The sequence below is a fragment of the Macaca nemestrina genome, chromosome 6 (genome assembly GCF_043159975.1).
Source record: "Macaca nemestrina isolate mMacNem1 chromosome 6, mMacNem.hap1, whole genome shotgun sequence".
In the NCBI taxonomy this organism is placed as follows: Eukaryota; Metazoa; Chordata; class Mammalia; order Primates; family Cercopithecidae; genus Macaca; species Macaca nemestrina.
The window spans coordinates 141,594,107-141,600,885 of NC_092130.1; the positions used below are offsets into that span (position 1 = coordinate 141,594,107).

A 6,779-nucleotide genomic window follows, 5' to 3' on the forward strand; every position below is an offset into this window, starting at 1 on the left:
GGATAAAGGAAGCATTACTCATTTGCATTTTCATATTTTTAGTCTGGATCTTGCACTCCTATCTTGGAAGGGAAATCTCTTTCATTAAAGAAAGCTGGTTATGCCAAATGCACAAAAATAACAGTAGAAGGCACTGGTGTGGGGATGGGTGGAGGAAGGTCACCGCATGACTCAGAAGCACGGCTTCCATAATTCATATTTTAAGCCGTATTACTTCATAGTCAAAACAAAATTGGCTGGATGCAGTGGTTCACTCCTGTAATCCCAGCAATTTGGGAGGCCGAGGCAGGTGGATCACTTGAGGTAAGGAGTTCAAGACCAGCCTGGCCAATATGGCGAAACCCCATCTCTACTAAAAATACTAAAATTAGCCAGACATTGTGATGCATGCCTATAATCCCACCTACTTAGGAGTCAGAGGCAGGAGAATTGCTTGAACCCTGGGGGCAGAGGTTGCAGTGAGCTGAGATCACAACACTTCACTCCAGCCTGGGCAACAGAGGACAGAGTGAGATTCCGTCTCCAAAACAAACAAACAAACAAACAAAACAAACAAACACATAATTTTAGGGTCAGAGGAAAAAACTAACTAAAAAATTAGAGAAAACTAAAAATTTTTAGTTTTTAGAAAAAAATAAGTAGGGTTTCTAAGTCATATACATATATACTATCACATAACTAAAGTAGGGTGTGTCTAAACTATATGCGTGTATGTATATACATATGTTATGCATACATAGCTGAGTATAATCACACATAGCTAAAGTAGGGTGTGTCTAAACTATATGCGTGTATGTATATACATATGTTATATTATGCATACATAGCTGAGTATAATCACACATAGCTAAAGTAGGGTGTGTCTTTTATGTGCTTTTTTGGATGTAGATTTTTAAATCGTATGTACCACATTATATAAAATGGTCTCAGTCGAACTGTCTACTTGGAAACATTAAAATCTTTCCATAGGAAAGTTTAAACTAGCCATAGGCTTAATTCTTATTTCCCCAGTTCATTTAGCGTATCTGTTACTACTTCTTATAGGACGAGGTGGAAAATCAGGCACTTTGGGAATCATGGAGCCTTTCTCAGACATGATTTGGTATTACTCTGTGCACCAAATAACTCAGCAGCCTGAAGACTTGAAAAAGTTAATAAACAAGTCAGAAAGGGCCTTTAGAATTACCACTTAAAGGTAGCCCATGACATAAACATTTTGTTTGTAGAAAACAAATCTTAGAGAACTGATAAAGTATGGTGCACACTTGTTAAGCATTAGCCCCAAGTTCCCATTTAAGCCATATCATATTTCTGAATTATAGTTTAGACAATATGAAAGTTTGCATGATTCATCCTGGATAGCAATCACTATCCAGGGAGCTAAATGCTTCGTGAGTTTCATATTTTAACTGGTAGGTAGACAAGAAAGAGCAAGAACAAAGGACATGACAAAATAAGGCTGTACCAGAGCAATTCATTAAAAATGACCCAATGTAGTCCAAAGTCAATATTAATTGACTGAATTAATAGTTTTTGAAAAATAAAATGTAGTAAAATTAGTTCTGATGTGGGGATAGGGTGGAAGAAGATCAAGTTTTATTTTGTTTGTAAAAAAGTATTCCATTAAAGCTATTGGTAAAATTATGTTTTATACCATTTATGATCATCAAAGTACTAAGATAAAACACAACTTTCTTAAAAGTACAGCAGCAACATACTTAAAAAAAAAAACAAAAAGAAGCAAGAATATGATCACTAGTAAAAGTGTCTCATTGAAGAAGACCACCTTTGAGGAGCTTGGGTATCAAAGGAGCAACAAGTGGAAAATATCCTGTTCAGTCATAGAAAGTTTGAATCTGCTTCCTGTCAAAGTGTGACTGCAGCAGAGCTTTTTGTCAGGCATTCGTCCTGACTGCTTTTTCTGGTTTTCCTTTCCTTCCCAGTCATCCAAGAGATCCCCTCCCCTATTTGTTTCTCTTTCACTTCTTTCTTCCATTCTTTTTCTTGTAGTCTTCATGCTGTTAACAAACCTATAATTAATTAAAAATTAAAAATGATTTTTCTATTGAAATCACATGCACACAGATTCATATTCTATATTAGCAAAAATACATGTACAATTTAGTCACCATTGTAGCTCAATCAAAGAATTGGGGCATTATTTATAGTATCATACGTATTAGATGAGTGAATTAACCATTACAGCATCACATTCTTACTTACACATCACTTGGTGCATTATAAAATAGAGAACATACCAGACCCATTCCATAAGAAACCGTTTGAGAGATAAAGGAAAAATCTGAAGATGGTTCATGCCCTTTTCCCATGGCTTGCATAGCACTGCATGGCTGTTCACATGCACCCTATACACTCCTTGCCTTCTGCATTTCCCCGTTCAGCCCCCTCGCTGTCATTCCGTCATTTGCATGCTCCTTCTTGCCACATGATATTTTTGAGTTCTATTACATTTGCTTATACCATATTTACTTTTATGCTCTTACTTTTACTAAGTCCTACTAATATTGAGCATAATTTCTGGATCACTCAGATATGCAGTAATGTTAATTTAGGGATGAAATGTCCCTAAGACAAAAACATAAGTAGTTGTGTTTGTGATGTAGCATGTCAACATATTAAGACAATTCAACTGAAATAAAGATTTGATTGACTGTAATGAAGTGAAGGAATTCAACTGATTGCTTGCATCTCATGCCCTGCAAAAATGAGTTGATTGAACCTTTTTCTTCCCTCTTCCCCCAGCAATTTAACCTGTTTGTATGTTTTTGAAATATACAGTTTCCATGGGGCATCTGTTTAGAGGCCTGCAAAAGGTGTTACTAAAAGAAAAAAGGCAATCAATAACATGCTTATTCTACAGTAGCAACAATAAAAAGTTTTTTGTCTTTAAGAAGGACAAAAAATCCAAGCAGCATGTATTTTTAAAAAGTAAAAATTTTTTAAAAATAAATATAATGTTAAGTACAAAATTTGCTAAAAAATTTAATATGGAATGTTACTAATGGCATTATAAAGTGGTATTTTTATTGGAGCATTTATATATTGGCACATATTTTTGGGAAAATAATTGGCATTATGTTGACGAAAATTAGAACATAAGCTGGCAAGTTATTTAAAATGTTCATACATCTGACCCAGTAATACAACTACAGTAAATGTAGCTTATAAATGTAAATCTAAAATGAACACCAAGATTTATATTCAAGGCTATTATTCTTATAGCAGTGCTCTAAACAGCAAAAAATGACAGTAACCTATATTCTGATTATATGTATATATTTATATTATGGCAAGTCTATAGAACTTAATATTATGCAGATATTGAAAATCAGATTTTCAAGGAGTACTACACGGCATAAAAATGTATGTAAGGTTCAGGAAGAAAATGAAGGATGTTAAATTATACATGTAGCAATTCTCAATTTATAAATGTAAATTGTATGAATAAAATACAGAGATAGGAAGATAGATACGTCGAAATTGGAAGGAAACATACAAAAATAGGGGTGATATTTGGATAGTAGAATTACAGGTGATTTTGATATTATTTTTACACTTTTCTGTGTTTTCCAAATTTTCTTCAATCATAAGTGTTATTTTTTTTCTTATCCAAGAAACAATTTTTCATCTACCTCTGCAATTTTTACTAACTTAATTAAATTCTGTCAAGTAACCTAACAAGTACCAATGTTTCCTTCTTTCTTAAACTCTCACCTTAAATGTTTTCCCTTAGATACTGCTGTTGACTCACAACCTCACAAGTGCATCCCTTCCCTTGCCGTCTACCCTGATAGAGACCCTCCTCATGCTTTGGACTCTTGTAACATAGGATTTTGTAGACTCATCACTCAGATATCATCGTTGGTAATCACAGTGTCTTAGATAGGGGTCCTTAAAAGCAGAGACCAAGAAAGGGCTTCAGATATATGTGATGTATGGAAGGAGTGATCTTTAGGAAACACCTAGAAGGCAGTAGATTAAACTGAACAGTGAGGGGGAAATAGCAAAGGAGAGATGTGGTCTCAGGTAAAGTATAACCTTGGCTGATGCCCAAGAAACTGGGGCATAAATCACACCTCCAACAATCACACCCCCCAAGAAACAACCTTGTTTCACCTTGAGGATATGTGCCCAGGCTTTTGTACCCCCAGACCAGTCAGCCATTGGTGACCCAGAAGGGTGGGGAAAGGTGGTGCTGTAACCCCAGCAGGTGGCTCCTATCAGCAAAGGGCAAGCCTCCAGAAAGAACCCAAAACACCTGAGTACAGATGCACTAGCTGGCAAAGGAAATCTGGTGGAGCACCAACCATGTCTCCTACCCACAGTGATAATGAAAAGAGGAGGAGAAGGAAGCAGGAGGGGGAGAAAATTTCAAACAAGTGCAGGCAATGTGGAAAGGGCACAATTTTTAAGTGATGCTCCCCTCCTAACTTGAAAGAATGGTGATTCAGGCAAGCAACTGCAACATTCTGGTAGAATAGAATGCCACAGTAGATTGAAATTGTATGAAGGCATTTAAAAATTCCAAAAAGTTTTTAATATAAGAGCTTAAGTAGATTGCTGCTTAGATGAACTATTTGCTCTGACCTCCCAAGAAAGTTTGAAGAGCAGGTACACTTAATTTTCTCTAACAGTAATACTTTTTCCATACAAATGTGAGCCTTAAATGCAGCTGCTAGGTTTTCCCAAGAGATGGCTTAATTTTGGAATCAGATGAAAGAACTCTTTGGTCCAGTGGTCCAAATTACTGAGAGACTCAGGGACAAGGAGATCTGTAAACTATGCTATAAAAACATGATGGGAAAGCCAAAAGCAATTGCAACAAAAGCAAAAATTGACAAATGGGATCTAATTAAACTGAAGAGCTTCTGCACCTCAAAATAAACTATCACCAGAGTAAACAGACAACCTACAAAATGGGAGAAAGTTTTTGCAAACTATGCACCTGACAAAGTCTAACATGCAGCATCTAGAAGGAACTTAAACAAATTTAGAAGAAAAAGACAAACAACCCCATTAAATAGTGGGCAAAGAACATGAATAGACACTTCTGAAAAGAAGACATACAGGCAGCCAACAATCATATGAAAATAAACTCACATCACCAATCATTAGAGAAATGCAAACCAACAACACAATACGATACCATCTCGCACCTGTCAGAATAGCTATTATTAAAAAGGCAAAAAATAGCAGACGCTGACCTGGTTGTGGAGAAAAAGGCACACTTATACACAGTTGGTGGGAATGTAAATCAGTTCAACCATTTGTGTCCTTTCCATGTGGAAGACAGTGTGGTGATTCCTCAAAGACCTAAAAACAGAATTACCATTTGACCCAACAGTCCCATTACCGGGTATATACCCAAAGGAATATAAATCATTCTATTATAAAGACACATGCATGCATATTTTGATTGCAGCACTATTCACAATAGCAAAGACAAGGAGTCAGCATAAAAGCCCATCAGTGATACACTGGATAAACAAAATGTGGTACATATACACCATGGAATACTATGCAGCCATAAAAAAATGAGATCATGGCTTTTGCAGGAACAAGGATGGAGCTGGAGGCCATTATCCTTAGAAAACTAATGCAGGAATAGAAAACCAAACGCCACATGTTCTCACAAGTGGGAGTTAAATGATCAGAACACATGGACACATAGAGAGGAACAACACACACTGTAGTCTATTAGAGGATAGTGGGTGGGGAGGAGGGAGAGGCTTAGGAAAAATAACTAATGGGTATTAGGCTTAATACCTGGGTAATGGAATAATGTATATAGCAAACCCCCATGACACATGTTTACCTATGTAACAAACCTGCACATGTACCTCTGAACTTAAAAGTATATAAAAATAAAAATAAAAACCTTTTCCCTTCCTACCTTTGATTTCTTGGTGTTTCCCAAAAATTTGAAAAACTTTCTAAATGTTCCTTTTCACCCAGTCATACTCTATGGGTTGCGCTGTGAGGGGGTAGTTACAGCAGCGCCTTGGTAGCAGAACAGTTTAGGTCTACCCAGAATTATTTCCATGCTTTTCAAGGCCTAGGTCTACAAGTTCAAAATCTGCCGTCATTTGAGTGACAAAGTCAATCAAGTCCATTCTTGGATATTAAGTAGGTCAGAAAAATGTGCAGAAATGGTTTTCGGCACATTCGGACCAGATTGTACAGACTCAACAAAGAGGGTATTTTTCTCTTTAACTCCCTCACAATTTAGAGAAGCTCCAAAGTAGACTGTGCAACTATTGAGGGGTGTAAACACAGAATGTACAGAAAAAGGGGGAAAATGTTAGAAATGCTAGAAATAAGAAAGAAGTACATATAAAAAAGAGACATTTGAAAAACATCTTTCTCTTTACTAAGCAATTTGTTTCCGAACTTTTTCAAGGCTCCTGCTATAGCCTTCAGGAAACTTGATGATGTCATTTCCTTTCAATTGGCCAGTTACATAAATGTTGGAAAACAGCCATTTAAAACAGCCCTCAAACAGATGGCCATGTGTGTAAATGCCAGAAAGTGAGAACAGCCATTTGCAGTTATTTATTTATTTTTTTACCCCACACATGGTATAATGTTTATTTTACAGCCTCTCTTATGGACTTATGTGGATCATTCTTGTCATTTTTCTAGGAAAAAAAAAAAAAAATCCCAGAGGAAGCAGTCATAAAATACAAAAAGACAAATTATGAAATAATGAAAAATAAGGTAATGAACAAAAGTGAGCATCACGTTGGGAGAATATAAAC

General features: G+C 36.2%; 1 long non-coding RNA gene across 1 annotated transcript; it reads right to left on the minus strand.

Annotated features, from left to right (window-relative positions):
- Positions 1 to 1,574: 1,574 nt before the first annotated feature.
- On the minus strand, positions 1,575 to 6,424 carry LOC105473112 (uncharacterized). The gene is made up of 3 exons (XR_982076.2): positions 6,393 to 6,424; positions 5,226 to 5,334; positions 1,575 to 2,030 (listed from the first exon to the last, which is right to left on the minus strand). It is a non-coding gene; the product is annotated as an uncharacterized lncRNA (long non-coding RNA).
- Between the last annotated feature and the right edge of the window lie 355 nt (positions 6,425 to 6,779).